Below are 16,513 nucleotides of genomic sequence, written 5' to 3'. Positions count from 1 at the left end.
GTAGCCCCCTACTAACATAACGACATGACCGGTGGCTCTGCCGTCAGTTATAGCATTGCTTGCATTTGGCATTATATTACGAAAATACCTATTCAGAGTTGAAAATAAGATCAAAGACAACATTTCCGTAGTGATGACTTTAGCTCCACTTCACTCTGCTCTCTCTCCTCCTCCTGTCCTTCGTGTTTCAAGGCTCTTGCTCTATTCATCCGCTCTATGCCACCCCAGGTTTATAACATCACATCAGCAGCAGCACTAATAACCCGTGATTCTTTTCCCCCATTGTGTTTGTCAGAGTCAGTAATCTGGGCACTACAGTAGCGCAGCACTGAAAAGCTACAGTGTGTTCCTATAGCAACCAACTAATCCGCAGGTGGAAGGTGATTGGGCACCTTTTGCACCGGAACAATAATTTGAAAGATCTTTTTCAGTGTGCTGTTCTGCGGCATGAGTTCATTGTATTGCAACCCACCACGAATCATTATAAGCCGTCATGAAAATGCAGCCACGGCTGCACAAATCATAGCAAAGAGAGATGCGTCTTCCAGCAACAAGCCCTTGAAATATTTCACAGCAGGTTAAGAGGCCAAATTGCGTATAGTGAACTGTATTGTACAGGATAAAACAAAGGGCTTGTATAATAAGCCCATGCTGACAGTCTCCAAGTCAGGGAATCCCAGTGAAGTGTAAGTGTGTGCATGAATATGAGTTTTCCTAAGTGGTGGAAGGAAAACAGGCATAATAAAAGAAAGTGCTGGGCAGAGCTCCCACATAAAACTCTTCCAAAACCAATTACTCCCACCTGGTTATTCCCATTTCTCCGTAAACTTCTCCTTTTACAGAAGAGAATTTAATATTCTCTAATTGAAACCTCCAATTTAAGGCATTTGCTTGCTATCCTCAAAGTCTGAAATCCTGGCCTGGATTTTCAAAAGGTGACCAGAGATTATAGAAGCCTCAATTTTTCTTCAAATGAAGAAATGCCTTTTCTTCAAATGAAGAAACCTTCAAGAAACACAGAATGCTTTTCTTCTGAAAGTCAGTTTTTTATCTTTCTAATAGTAAGCAGTCTGAATTTGAGGTAGGGAGCGATCTTTCAAAATAAACCATCTTAATCCACGGAGTATGCACAGCATAGACGATGACAGAACAAACATCTCCATATCAACTTCAAGAAAGGATCACTGTCATTTGCAGCCAACACCTAACTTCTACTCATTTTTTCTTTGAAATGCTGGACTGGAAATACCTCTTTAATGATAAGATGTACAAGCACAAGCATTTCCCATACAGTGACTGCAATGCAAAGGGAGGGCAGATAGTGTAAGTAATGTAACAGGCCTTGTCAGAAAGACAAAAAGGAGATCTGTAAAAGTCTTCAGTTAAAAAAAAAAAAAAGTAAATAATACAACTACTTCTCTACATCAGTTTAATCACATTGTAAAGAGAATGTCTGCATTAAGCTCCTGTGCTTAATAAAAATGTCAAAAACTCTCATTGCATAAAAGATCTCTTTCAACATTTGCTGGGGTGATGGAAGAGAAACCTTTAAAAGAGAGGGCAAACAGAAGTTTAATTACTCAGATATGACTTCTAAAATTGCAGCTTAAAAGTTTCCCTTCATTTACAGGCCAAAGATTCCAAGCTGGGACACTTCCATCTCAAACAAATGTCCTAACTATGAGACAATGAAATCAGTGTCTCATTTACAGCTGAAGAGTTTTATAAAGCAGAAGGTCTCCACTAGAAGCTGAACCAACAGACAGACAAAACAGAACAGATACTGCTTTCATGATCTAATTCTTTTACTCATCCCAAAGTGGGATGAGTAAAATGGATGAGGCAGGTTCACATACTCAGTTTATATCAGGTAGAAAAAAGCTTGAATGAGGTCTAGGGAGATCTCCTAGAGCTGTTATTAGGTTATTGAATATTCTACAGCTAATATCAGTTTCTTCCTCCTATTTCATTCTGCCTTTCCCCTACCACACAACTCAGAAAGTTTTCTCAAGTAAAGTCTGAAAATTTCTTAATCGATTTTTTTTCCCAGCAAAATATTTAAAAATCCTTGACCATCTCTAATTGTGAAATACATTGAGTGTTCTTCTCAAGTGATTCATGCCTTAAAATGACATGTTTTTATTCCTTTCAGAGAGCTTGGATAGATAGCATTGTTTTTCTTTCCAAAGCACATCAAAGAGTCCAAATTTTGGCAGGCTTTCTGTTTCCTTTAAAAAAGGAGAAAAAGAAAGAAAAACTGAAGGAAAACAAAGCTAAGAATAGCTGTTCTCTTGTGAAGAGTTGTGGGTTTCTTCACTTCTAGATTCACAGTCATGGTGCTCTCTTTAGGGAGCTGCTGAAACAGAAAGCCTGGAGGTGGGGAGGTGGAGAGGGAAGGAAAGATCAGAGAACTGGCAGGGGATGTACAGCCTTTTGCCTCTTGATGTTCAGGCTGAATCTAGCCAAAGTCATGATTCACCAGATGAACCAAAGTCATCATTACTGTTAAGCACTTTCATGGGCTACGCAAAGTCAGATGTAGTCTCTAACTATTCCTAGGGGACAAGTTTCTACATAAGTGCAGCTGGTAATTCACTGACAGCTCTGGTGATGGTTTTAGTCTCCAGTTCATATCTCACTTTTGTAAGTTGTATAAATTCTATAAAGGGCCTGAATTTGGGTTAATCAGGGCCTTTTCCTTTCAAGATAAACAGGTACAGGATGTACATACCTTCTTTTGCTGGAAAAACGTTGGTACTCTGAGTAGCTCTCCCTTCTGCTGAAGCCTTTGGAGGAAATCAATTGGTAGTTTTCCAGGAAGGTCTTCAGTTTTGAATGCGTTAGGGACCCATATCCATTTTTCTTGATTTCATTTCTCCTTCTCAACCAGAAGCACGTTTTTTAATCATCATAGACTGGTACTCCTGTGGCAGGGTCTGTAGCCTGTATTCTTTGTAAAATATCAAGAAATATCGCTCAATATGAATAAATGACATCAGAAAAATGCAACAGAAATACCATAATCTGGTATTCTGTGTGAAGCGTTTATCTTGGTTTACTGTATAACTGGTGTCTATTGGTACTAGAATCAGATTATTTTAAGGCTTTAAAATCTCCTCACAGATTAGAGAGATCTAATCTGTGCTACAAGTTTATGGAGAGTGGTTGAGTTTCCACAGCTTCCTGAGCAGAGACGCTTTGCTCCGTATTGGGGATAAGATACGAGGAAGGACTATGAAAAGAAATCACACTGGAGGTAGTCTGAGGAAGATGCCAGGACTGACCGCTACATCAGCCGAACTACTGTGCCACACAAAGCTGAAATGTGCAGTCCTTCCCCATGATGACCTGTTCTGGGGTAAAAGTTCTTTTGACTTTAATGGGACCTTTAATAGGACTTTTGTTATTTAACAGCCAATATATCATTAAAGAACATGGCAACATTGCAGGAACTTTCAGTGAACGGCACTTGTGCAAAAAGGTATGGAATACCTGGCATATGGATACTGTTCAGAGGGATAAACAAAAAGTGCATCACATAGGTAACTTGTAAATAACTGGGGTAAAGAATATGCACTCTGGATAAAGATGACAGGGTTCATTGCTAGAACAAATCAGACAATATGTGAAGTTAGGCTGTGCCCTATTGCTCGGTACAATTATGTGACCTTGTAACAAAGCATGGTCAAGATGGCAGTGATACTGCATATAAAACAGAGCCTGGTGGAAAGTTGCTATTCTTCAAACTCTCTTGCATCTAGACATCTTTCAAGTGATTTCAGAATTTAGGGTGAAAGTGGATCTTAGGCCTTTTTTTAAAAAGCCATTTCAAATCCTCATTCATATCATAAATGCTTTTTTCTCCTTTTTTCTGCAGGCCACTTAAATCTCCGGGGCCATGACATTGTCTGGCACTGAATGCAGCCCCTTTTTATCATTATAAAGAAATAATGAAAGCATATGGTGGAGAGGCGCTCATATTTCAGTGTATGGTGCCTTCCTCATTCTCCATAACTAAGCACTGAAGAATATATAGTATGATGAGAACATTAATTATTTCCAATATACTAACAGAAAATTCCTAACAATTCAAAGTCATCCCTTCTGCCTAGCATGAATGTAAGTTCAAAGTAAAAGAAACCAAACATATTCCCACTTTTGAGCATTAAACATCAGCAAGCGACCTGTATTTTATTACAGTACACAGCTGTTTTATCACAAAAGTAAATAAATCACCATTGAACCAACTTTGGGAACGAAGATTTTGAATAATAACACAATTAACTTTTCCCACAAAGTCCAAATAGCCCACTTGCTCATAGTTGCTACAAGCTGTGATTCCCACGTGAAAGATATCAACTTATTTCCTTTTCCTGTCAATCATCGGTACCAAGTGGGGCCATGGTATGTCAGGTCATGACCTTTCACTCTGGGCATGAGCCTGAAAGCCACTAGTGAATCAACTGGTTTAATTATTTAGGCTGTTTCTAATAAATATAAAAATGTGGCCTTAAATATTTCACATGCTTGTTCAGTTTGGGTTTTCAAGCACCTCTTATCAAGCCCACCAGCCTGGAAGTATGCTCGTATTGGTAGGAAATCAGTCAATTAATAACCAAATCCATGTTTTGGAATAAAGTTTTGATTGTTGATTTTCAGATGGCTAGCTTGGGTATCACTTGCTTTTTGGTTTAGAGGATGAGATTTTTATTATTCTATTTCTTTACATAAGATTGGACTGTTTTTAAGCATCACCAAAAAAGTGAAGGTGATTTTCTTACCTCCCACAAAGTGGTCCTTTAACACAAACGCCACTGTAGGATGCACACTTTACCATATGTGATGTATTTTCTATATCCTCTTCAACTAAGGAGGAAAAAAAAAAAAGAAAGAAGAAATCCAATATAGTAAACTCCTTATAATACGATTCTTCTAAAAATATTCTTGAGTAATGTTGACAGCTTTGCTATTAGGTCTCTTGGCAATGGGCAGAGTTTTATTCCATTTCAGGTCAAAATGTGATGACAACCCACCTTTGCTAAAAATGCCAAGTTTTTCCTGCTTCTAACTCCCAATCTAAAATCCTGAACCTGAACCAAGCTGCTGACTTCAGCTAGTATTTACCAGTATTACAGAAGGAGTTTGCAGCATCCATACAACCATTTAAATAGAAAACAAGTAGTAATGCTTTTGGTGGATGGTGAGCTAGTCATGTACAACGATTAATATTCTACAAACATTTACACTTATTGCACAACAAGCTTTCCATCTGGTAAACTCAGGGCAGAATTAAACCTGAGAAAATAATTGATGGTGCCTTTCAAAAGACTGTGGGTCTAAATCTGAACTGCCAGAGCCAATTCTTAGTTTGGAACATTCCTGAAATGTACAGAACTTTCCCAATATTTTGTAGATTTATTTTGTTCTTCCTGGCCCTAGTGCTCTCAGAATACTCAAGAAAGTGAGTGTGAAGGACTGTCTCTATTTATAGATGATAAACCAAACTCTTATCCCCCTCCCTTCCCTTCACCCCACACTTCTGCATCAAAGAGAGGTCTCGAGGAAAGGAAAGCGAGCTGCTATTGCTGTTACTTTTCCATTCATTCTCATGAGCTGCTGAGGAGGACAGTTGCTTGCTGGTTCTGTAGGAAATATCAGCATTTCCAAATTTGTTTTTCTTTTGAACAAAAGGAAAAATCTAAATGACAAAGTGTGCCGGAAAAAAAAAAAGAAAAGGAAATTGCCCCAATGTAGAGACCATCAATGTTACCTTAATTGAAATGTTTTTGCTATGAAAACATTTCATTTTGATAATGTTTGTTTTTTTAAGACTTCAAATCATGCAAAATAGTATGTTATAATTTACAATATTATCAAACAAAAGTCAAATGAAACATTCCACCTTTACTGAAGAAAAGTGTCCCCAACTTATTATGCTGCTTCTCAACAATTTCAAGAAAATTGCTGTCATCCTGAGAAATCTTTCAAATTCATCTAAGTCAACATTTGCTGATAAAAAAACCAGCTGTCTTCTAAGAAGTTTTCAATAAGATTTTCTCAAGATGCATCAGGAAGAGCACATGTTTATAACATGTGAGCAACCCCCTGAATCTCCTGGTGGATGAGAGATCAAAATCAAAGTATTGATCCAAGGATCTACCACTTTGAAATCAGATATGGAAAAATGCTAAGGAGCAGCAGTGATTCTTAGGGGTTTCAAGTGCATTTAGAGTACACGGTATCGCCTGGAACATGCTTCAGCTTGCACTTACCTTATTTAGCGTTTCAAAGGCTGACCTTTCATGCACTAAGTTCAGCGACATAGCAGTCAACCTATTAATGTCCAAGGAAGCTGTGGACCAAATCAGACAGTTTAAATAACTCAGCTGTGAACACAGAACCCCATTATCATTTCTGTGAGGATAATCTGAACAGCTGATTCATCTTGAGCAGTTTACTATGGACGATAGGTCTTCACAGCGTCCATTTAAAGTTTTAAATCAGATGAGGGTGAAGAACTTTGCACTCAGACACTATGTTGGGAGGTGCCATATAAAAGGACAGACAGGCAGAGAGGATCATATAAAGGGCCTTATTTCACATCGTGTTTTGATAGCTGTATTCTGATATGATTACTCATTTTAGTGGAATAAAAGCATGTAACGAAGTGGAGAGTTAGGAAACTGTATAACCTTTCTTCCCCTCCAACACACATCACCCTATTAAACACTGTATAGTCTTTGCATTTATCTCATGGTTTTAGTCAGAGAAAGCTGTATTTACCATAAATATCTCTGTTAGCAGTACAGAGCCTAAACAACTGATGAGAGGAACTAGCCTGTCTTGTAGAAGAGCATGGGAATTTATTGATCTCTACATACTTTTTCCTTCCTTCTCTAGTAGTGCTTCACAACTTTCATTACATGGACTTAGTGGTTGTTGAGAAGAAATAATCCTTTGACCACATCTTCAGCATTGTCTGATACATCACACCTTTTGAATACTACCAAAATGTACACCAGAAGAAGGAAACCCATGTGTGTTCTGAAAACAGGTTGGAAGATGACAGAAACAATTACATCTCACAGTTTTTTGCCTCTCTTTCAATATATACATAGAAGGAAAAGGCCATTATAAATGAAGAATGATCTAATTATATTGCTCCTTTTCCCTTGGTCTATTATTTTGTCAAGTAGGCTGTTGATTTTAGACATTATCTCTGTATTCAGCAATTCCATAAATAATATTTTCATTGTCAACATTGAAATCCCAAACAGTTTTGAGCTCATAATGAGGTTTTCACCATTCTCAGACAATGCTTGAAAGAGTCTTTTATATGTTAAGCTGAAGATGTGAGACAATCTGAGCACGGTATATGTGTTGCCAAAGGCATTACTTTCAAACAGTCCTCTGTTTCTTCACTCCAACAGGTGGTGATCAGGTTCTAGTAAAAATAGACGTCAGATTAATTCAGTTATCCTGTCACTGGAAAAGCAAGAAGAACTGAAGGGGGAAAAAAAAGAGAGAGAGTTGTTTCTATAAGCTCCTTTATGACCTCGAAAGAGTTCAACAAAACATATCTATTTAGAAAAAAATTTCGAGTCTTTCATTGATAAATTATGGCTTCCTGTAGGATATTTTTAATAGCTCCTCCAAGAAGCTTAAAAGTGCTAATGTTTAGGAATCTTGAAAAAAGAAGGCCTTTGAAATGACATAAAAAATGAATATATACAAAGAGTGGGCCCCAACATACACTTGCACAAATCCAAGTAAGGGTAAAGACTGAGGGAGTCCCCAGAGTGCTAAGAAAAGGTAAAAGACAGACTAAAACCATACCACAGTAGATGAATGGATTATTTGAGATGAGGAAGTAAATGTGGGTTCAGATTTGACAACTGCTTCTTTGCCACACAGTGACAACTTGCTGGATTCATATACTAACAGAGATTTTGGTCCAAATTTTGCAGAGGGAGCTGATATATAACTGAGGAGGAAAAGAGAATTCAAAGTTAAGCTGAAGCTACATGTCTAAAAGCTTTATGAGAATTGGAAGATCACAAGAGATACAGGAACCTCATGTGACACAAGTCAGTAGAACGGGCAGACCTTCTCCAGTTGAAATTGAGATGTATTTGTATCACTCACATTTTACATTTAGAAGCAGAGACTTGGACTGGTTCCAGAAGCGGAGGTACTACTACCAAGGTCCCTTCTACATCTGACTTATTTTGAGGTGCCAAAATAACCACGGGGGTGGGAAGAGATGAAGGGGCTTAGCAGCTAGTGAAGGGCAAAGTGATTGCTAGACTGCTCTAACTAACCAGACACCGAATGCACGGAGCGCCCAGACTCAAAAGAGCATTCTTGTGGCCGGCCCTGAAGACTTACAATAACCGTATAGGGCAGTGTGATTCTGGCATTGGTACTGTTTTTGAATTTCTAAAGTCACAGTGAGTTTTATGGCTAAATACCACGATGTTCTTTGAAGATTTAAGAAGCATTATATTTCATTTGAGATAACTTGCTTTTGGAGTTGAATGGTGAGTTCCATAAATTCCTCTTGGATAAAATCTGAAGTAAACATCACAAAATTTTGCATGGGTTTCTTGCAATTTGTTTAGGAGCTTTTGTGTCAAAGGGTGGTGGGAAATGCCTGGCAATGTTTTATTTAAATTATTAAGAATAGTTTTTGAGTATGCAAGTCTAAGCAAGAAACATTTGGAGAGTGCAACTGTGCTGCAGTTTTGCTGGATTAAGTGGCAGTTTTAATTAAAACAATTATACATTTCTTTGTTTTCTTCAGCTTGTTTGATTTAGTTGGTTTCTTTAGCAACAAACAAAGCTTTCATGGCTTCTTCACATTTGCACAGAATATTAATGTTGCTGCCTTTGATTTCAGAGTCTTGTAGACTTAAACAGTCTCAGCATTTAAGTCTCAAGTCACTGTTAAGATTACATGAGCAGCAGAGATTAGGATGTGGGTATCTGTATCTTGATACCATTAGGTTACAAGTGAAAAATACAGGAAATGGCTAAAATATGTTTGACCGAGAGGACTTGCAGAACAACTGCATCACATTACAATTATGCAAAAGAGTCAGACTTACTAGTTTCAGCTCTATTCTCCCCTCCTTCCTTCTCCTAAATTCCTTCCTTAAAAATAGTAGGACAATGACATATAGACCGACAGTATTTGCATACAGTATTCACAGTTTCAGCTACGACACAAACAGAGACAAAGCATAAAGTCCCTGGGCAGGGTGGTGTTTAATACAGTGCTGTCACGCTGTGTCAGGTAAGCTAAGGCTGGAATAGCACCTGCAGGGTTACATGAGCTATCATTAAACAAAATTAAATAGTTTGGGAAGCTACCAAGCCTCTAAATGAAATTAAAGAGATCAACTTTAAATAAAAATCACCCTGAATGCCTTTTTTTTTTTTTCCCCAGACAGTGACAATGTCAAAAGGTTTTTGAAAACTAAAATGGCCCAACTCATAAGAAGTAATTCTCAAGAATTGATTTTGCTTATATTTTCTTCTGCTGAAGTTACTCCTTACACCTGAACCCAGGTACACCCCTCTCCTGAGCTGGCCCCTCGAGTGAGAGCACAGAGCTGTAACTGTCTCTCAGCTCCTGGGCAGAGAATTAAAGCTCTTACTGCCAACCACAGTGCCATCCTAGACATGTTTATATAAAAGCACCTCTCTCTTGAAAGGATGAAGGGTTGTCTCTGTCAGTGTGCGTGCAGAGGCTTTATCAAGGCATATGTGATGCTTAGTAACACAGCTGGACAAAAAGGAAAAAGAAAAGGTGACCTAATATTGAAAAAGGCTACCTCTGTCTGAGAATTTCAAAATTTGAAATGTCAATAACTTTCAAAACCTTCTGATCCACTTTATAGTTGGCCCAAAGTTATGGGAAAAAAAAAAAAGTTTATAGTGGTGATTTGGGGTTTTTCTGTAAAGCTTCTCATTTTCTTCTTTTTTGAACATTTTTGATCAGCACTACTATGGCTGATTGTGTTTTCCATAGACTTTTGTGGCTTCAGCACATGTGTATGTTTATGTTTAAAATATCAATTCATTCATCTTCACCAATGTTGACAAAAAAGATAAGAATCAGAAAAAAAAAAAAAAACCTGCTTTAATTTGGATATTTTTTGAAAGGAAAGTGAGTTAAAAATGCATTTCTCTCTGGAAACTGGGTTCAGAGCTCCAAAGAACCAGGGTGGTATTTTGTTTCGCATCACCAGTTTGTATTGGTGCCTGGTTTATCCCAACAGAAAGAAAAAAAATAAATTTAAACTGCTGGGCAGCGTGGCTGCCTCAGAGGTGCCATTTGGGGTGCAGTTGGCAGAGCCAGGCAGCCAGGGACGAGCAGCAGAAGTGCTGCAGGTGATGGTGCACTGCTGGCAATGGTCCAGGCCGTGCTGGGAGCACCAGGGTTTGACCAGCACAGAGGGTTCAAATCCATCGTGTGCCAGGAAAGGGGGCTAAGAGATAAATCTTTTGCTACTTAAAGCGTGCCTTCCCTTAAATTCACTGTGAATTCGTTTCAAATATTTCATTTCGTTTATGCTTGTTGCTGTTTTTTAACATATGCAGCGCTCTCTCTCTCTGCTCTTTTTAAACTGCTTATCCTGAAATCAGTACATTTTCCTTTCTTGGAGCTGTAACTTAATAAAAACCAAACCGTTTCTTTCCAAAGAGTTACAGCTCCTCCCAGATGAGTACATCTAGGTCAGGTTTCAGCCTGGCATAAATATTTTATGTTTGAGAACTAAAGGTCTCCAGAAATCGGGGTTCACACTGGAATGCCTGACGTAGCCTTAACCATACCAGCACATGCGGGTGCTTGCTTTAATAAAAAAGCCCTTAATCTCATTTGGCTCTACCTCACTGGCAGCTTGAAGCACTTGAATCAAACAGTACAGCTGTGAATTGTGACACTGGCTGGACGGAAGCCCAGAAAACTTTTCCCAGAGAAAACCCTTGAGGGAAGAAAAAAAGAAAAAAAAGAAAGAGAAAAAGAAGAAGGAGGAGGAAAAAGGTTCAACAACCGAAATACAATACAGTGGAGAGGGAAAAAAAAACACAACCAAAATTTGCCCCCCCACTAAGAACCTGAGACAAACCAGAAAACCGAAAGATAGATGGAATATGCCTTAAAAAGATTACTTTGTGAGGTAGAAGGGTGGTAGTGAGGTAGAAGGTAGTACTGGTCCCAGTCCATATTTTCTGCACAGAAGCAAATAACCAAACTCAAGCAAAGGAATATGAAAGCTGAATTATACCACTCCTTCAAAATCTATTTAAAAGAAAAGGCAGAAAAAGAAGGCAGCTTTGATTTTTTGTGAGGAAGAAGAAAAATATCCAACTGAGGAGATTAAGAGAGGGCTTGGAAGCACAAGTGGCATAAACAGACCTAGCACAAGTGTGCTTGGCAGTATTTACAATTTTATTTTTCTTTTATCCTGAGGATGATACCTCCCCTAAAGCAGATAACTGAGCAATGTGAAAAAAACAAAAACAAAACAAAAGCAATGAAACCATAGAAAGCACATCTGAATGGGAGCAAATGTTCGTTTTTAGAAGGCAGCAGCCGTACTCTGGAGTCATAAGGTCAAGAGGTGAATTTCTACTGAAGGAAAACATTAGAGCTAGATATTTCTCATCTGTCAGTCCCATTAAATACCATTTTTTAAGGATTCAGGACTTTGCATTGCGCCTTTTTTCAAGTTAGCAGGATAATAAAGATTCTGTTGCCTTTTGCAGATGTTTAAAGACATGATGTGAAAGACAAATTCTTCAACTAAAACCCTCAAGAAATGTCACTTCTGTGTCTTAGTGAAGGAGTTCCAGCACATTCTCTACATAAACATCTGCCGGAAACATTTTAAAAAGGAGGCTGTTTAAATAATGGCTCTTGTAGGCTTTTTGTGTTTTTTCCCCCCTTCTTTAAAGAAAAGAAAATGAATTTGTGGAAAGTTCCCTCTTCCAAAGCAACTTGCCTTTGCAAACATGCCTCAGCTAGGATGATCTGAGGAAGCAGGCTGTACAACGAAGGAGAGAAGAAATGTCGAAAATGTTCCTTCAGAACATTCTATATCAATCACACCTCAGAGACAGTCATAAATCAGCACTTTCTTTGACTTCAGAAAGTTGTTGCTTTTCATTGTTATGCTAACTTGTTTGTGACAATTATAGCGAGGCTCTATTTACATAATAATTGGATTTTTCTATTAAATTTAACAGGCAAGGGAAAAAAAGGAAAAATAATAACCAACATTGTGTCACAAAGTGGTAAATTTGTGGCACAAACTGAGAAAAGGGAAAATAATGAAAAGAAACTCAGTGCATAGTCTACTGTAATTTGGCCTTTCCCTCAGCCTTTGCTCTGCAGAACTACTGCAAGTTTACCTTGACTTCCCCACCATTAAATGTCCTCCACAGTGCTGGTCTCTGCAGTAATTCATACTGTGTACCGAAGCAGGGTAAAATCGTGAAAACATTTATCTTACTTTTGGTTTATGAGAAGAAACTCCATATTCTGAGATCCAGTATTTCTATATCAAGCTGGCAGAAATTAGAGATGGAAATTAAATCCCTCTTAGAAAGTCCACCTTTTGCCACATTGAATGGTGTCTTGTCTAATGATGTCTATATATCCATTTTATAGGGTGGAGGCTTTTAATGCAGTAGATTAAAAGTGTCATTAAACCTAGCAAATTCCATGTAAGGTTCAGGAAAAGTTCTACTCCTTCCCTTCCCAAGGATTTTGGAAATGACACTCAAGGTGTTCAAATCCTATTAGATTACTACTATTGTCATCCCTACACATAATTAGTAGGGAGAGTTTTCACAAGAAATTGTATTGCATAGAATCAAGTATTAAGATAAGCATTAGATGTGTGACCGCTTGTAAAGGACAATGGGAAGAGAGAGGAGGTAAAAAAAACTCTTGTAGTATTAGCAAGTAGACTCATACAGAAAATTTTATACATAGGTGAGAGTCAGGAGCACAAATCAGGTATCATCTGGCTCTATTAGCACAGCTCAAGCAAGTGATGAGGGAAGAAAAGTGTCTTCCACTTATGCAGGGCTCAGAAGATCCCTTCTGTTGCTAATGCCACTTCCTCAGCATTATCTTTATCTCTCGATTCATGCACATTACACAACAAATTTACTTTCAGAAAGGCCTCGATACTTCCTTGGCTTTGGTAAGGTACTCAAAAGTAAATGGAACTATTTTGGCAGTGATATCTCTGAGGGGACAGCAATCCAAGAGGCCACATATTCATTTATATCCCCTGGCTCTGGCCTCTCCTGGTGCTTGACAGTGATGGCATCATTACTTACCTCCGGATTTCTTGTACTGTGCAGAAAAGGTCCTAAAGTGTTAACCACATACTCTTTCCTTTCTTTCTAGAATCAAAGAGAGGTGAAGACCTGATTTCCTTATGGTTTAACACCCTTGATTGTCTCATAAAGCTTACTGAAGAAAGCTGCTTTCCAAGCTTAAGTAACGTAGGTACAGAAAAGCAGTAATATTTTCCAATTGTTTCTTATCTGTTGGAGCTTTCTTTCGTGAGTCACTAACAATTGTCTTTCTTGATGATTAGTTGTTATTGTATATCAGCTTGATTTTTGTATTCATATGCTTTCACAGAAAAGGTTGAAAGTTCAGTCTTTCCCAGTTTTCCCATCATGTAATAAAGCATCTTCGGTGTGATCTTAGCTCCCAGAATCCCTCGTGACTTTGATTTCACTGTTGGACACAACCTTGTAAAATTTCAAGTTCGCTGGGTTTGTGAAAAAATACATCTCTTTCTTTGTGAATCCCTTAAAGATGCATCAAAAGTCTGTGTGAGGCTAAGAGTCAAGCTAATTCCTCTGCATGTAAATTATAAACATTTCATTAACACTTCCTTTAATTATTTATTTGCTTTTGTAGCATATGTATACTTATATGTTTGGTGATATAAAAAATGAAATTAACTATCTGGTATAAGGTTTCAGAACACATTCTCTGATTTAAATGGAAAGACACACATAAAAATCTATGTAGGGGTAACTTAAAGGATAGGGAAATTGAGCCTTTCATCCATTCCTACAAAGGAGCAACAAAGGACTTGGCTTACTTCTGATTTTACTCAAATGGTGATTGCTGATATTTACTCTACACTTTTTCTAAAAAAAAACCACTCTAATCTGTACAAATCTCCCTGCACCCACGTAACACAGCTGATAGACACCAGCTGTACTGTAAAACAAGAAGTTTCTGAACGGACAACGATTATCTGTCAGCAGCTTATACCCTGTTTTGAATCACTAATGCCCCTCTGTAGGTTCAACAATGGGGTACCAGAATATGCTTAAACATGGACTTAAATACTTGCATGCAATAAAAGCTGTGTGAGAGAGCAGTATGTATTAGAAAGTTTCTGATGATTTTTTTTTTTTGTTTTTTTTTCAGGGACAGTTCTGCAGAGTTTAAGACCCAACCATTTTGTGGAACATTTTACTATTGTGTAAGATCTTACTAAGTACTTATGTGTGCAAACGAGGCAATGAATGTACCTTTTTATTAACAGAGTGGGTGTGATCTAAACAGGTGTAGCTTGATCTTTTCCATACTGCCCTTCATGTAACTTCATACCTGATCTGAATGAAGCACTGTCTCAGGGGTAAGAGACATCTTGCTCTTGGAGAAGAAAATGATAATGCTGCTCAGTTATGTGATGTGGCTTTATAAAATTGAGTTCATTTTGGGTATATGACCACAAAGCCTCATGTTTTGACAATTATGCAGCATATGTGAAGGCCCATTTCATTTATTGAAACCCAGCATTACTGTAGAAAGCTTTCTATATAACCATGGGTTACATCCTTTTCAAAAAGGTGCTGCATTGTTTCTGTTGTTTCATTAACTGTCACATTCTAATTGTTACTTTGTGGCTTCAATGCAAATCACAGCATTTAATCTCACTAAGAAAATTAGAATAGCTTTATATTTGCGCTTTATACTGTGAGGAGATGCCAAAACCCAAGTGCAACGGTGTTGTGTTTTTTTTCTTTTCTTTAATGTTTTTGATTTTTATAGATCTTTTTGAGTTAGAAATGTTTGCATGTCCCCAGATATTCAAGGTTTATAGATTTATTTTACTATAAACTTGTTTGTTCCCCAGTCACAACTTTGTGAACTGAGGATATTCACTTTTCCTAAAAGGCAGAAGTTGGGACCTCCAGCCTGCATAATTTCTCTGGGCAAAGGATGCTGCACCTTTGTAGCTGCAGTCTCAGACCTCAAATGCTCTCTTCTGTTTATGACATCCGTCTAATATAAGCTCAAATGAAAGGGCTGCCACTACTGCAAGCGAGAGCTTTACAGTTGGAGGCAAAGGGCTGGGCTCTGGTGCAGGGCTATTAGAGACTTATCAAAGGACAAAACCTCTCCTGGCCTTTGGGCTCCTTCTGCATTTCAGTCAATATGAAGTTTCTCCTACATACACAGATACCACAGTGACAGCTGCATCATTTTTTTAATTGACAAATGTTTCAAAAGCTCTTTGAAGGAGGAGGTAGAGAAGGAAGAAGACTGAGAGTTTAAAAAGAGGAAAAGAAAAGCCCTCGAACTTTCTCAATGTATTGATATTCTTCAAGGCAATGAGGGTGCAATGAAGGAGAGGGATGGAAGAAAAGCCATTACCATGCTTAGTTCAAGAAATTCTCCAATTATTGCTAGAAAAGCCATCTACAAAGCACTTGAAATTGGTGATGTATGCTGTTTACATGCTTTGGGAGGGGAAAAAAAAAAATCACAACAACAAAAAAAAAAAAAACAAAAATACCAAATGTTCTCTCAAAGAGGGGAAAGGTTAGAAATTATTTGTGCTGCATTGATCAATTTACCCGAGTTGTCTTTCGATGGATTGTATTAATGGAACTTCATTTTCTTTTATTCAGCTGCTGGCCAATTTCTTCTCAACTCTTAAAAAGATCAATGAACACATCTCAGTATCTTTGTACAAAATGAGCCTCTATTTTTCCTTAAAGTTTAAGAGACTTTATTATTTTCATTTGTAATGGATTTTTCTGTCCTCTTTTTTTTTCTTTCAGCCCCTGTTGTGATTTATGTGATGGCTATCTATTCTTTCTTTTCATGGATTTTGTCTAAACAACTCAGGTTTGCCTTTCTGTACTGTACCTGCCAGGTAGGAAGTTATATTTAGGTCAAGTAATGTACAAACATTTAAGATTAAGCACAGCTCCTTTAATGCTGGTGTGAACAGGGGAACCATCACTAAAATAAGACTGAAATGAGAGTGTGTTGTTTGATGAAATTCAACCAGCAATGTCAGTGAATTGTACTTGTACAACATCCCAGTAAAATCAATCAAGTATTACTCAACAGGAGAAAGGCTAACAAGTTATGGCCGTAGAGGATTAATTTAAACCAGCAAGTTTTTTGTTGTTGTTGTTGTTTTTTGTCTAGTTTTGGTTGATCTTAACT

At 37.8% G+C, this 16,513-nt stretch overlaps 1 long non-coding RNA gene across 10 annotated transcripts in view; it reads right to left on the bottom strand.

Annotated features, from left to right (window-relative positions):
• The window catches only part of LOC308200849, a 550,918-nt gene that overhangs the window by 122,757 nt on the left and 411,648 nt on the right, over positions 1-16,513 (bottom strand). For 8 of the 10 annotated variants that reach the window (XR_013955866.1, XR_013955867.1, XR_013955868.1 and 5 more), the window contains 3 exons: positions 6,273-6,352; positions 4,782-4,866; positions 2,732-2,950 (listed from right to left, as the gene is read on the bottom strand). This is a non-coding gene — a long non-coding RNA (uncharacterized lncRNA). Of the gene's footprint in view, positions 1-2,731; positions 2,951-4,781; positions 4,867-6,272; positions 6,353-7,396; positions 7,412-16,513 lie in introns of those variants that run through there. The other 2 variants (XR_013955875.1, XR_013955872.1) reach the window with 2 other exon arrangements.

This window comes from Anser brachyrhynchus (genome assembly GCF_964034855.1).
Source record: "Anser brachyrhynchus genome assembly, chromosome: 11".
Lineage (NCBI taxonomy): Eukaryota > Metazoa > Chordata > Aves > Anseriformes > Anatidae > Anser > Anser brachyrhynchus.
This window is presented reverse-complemented; position numbering and strand designations above follow the sequence as displayed.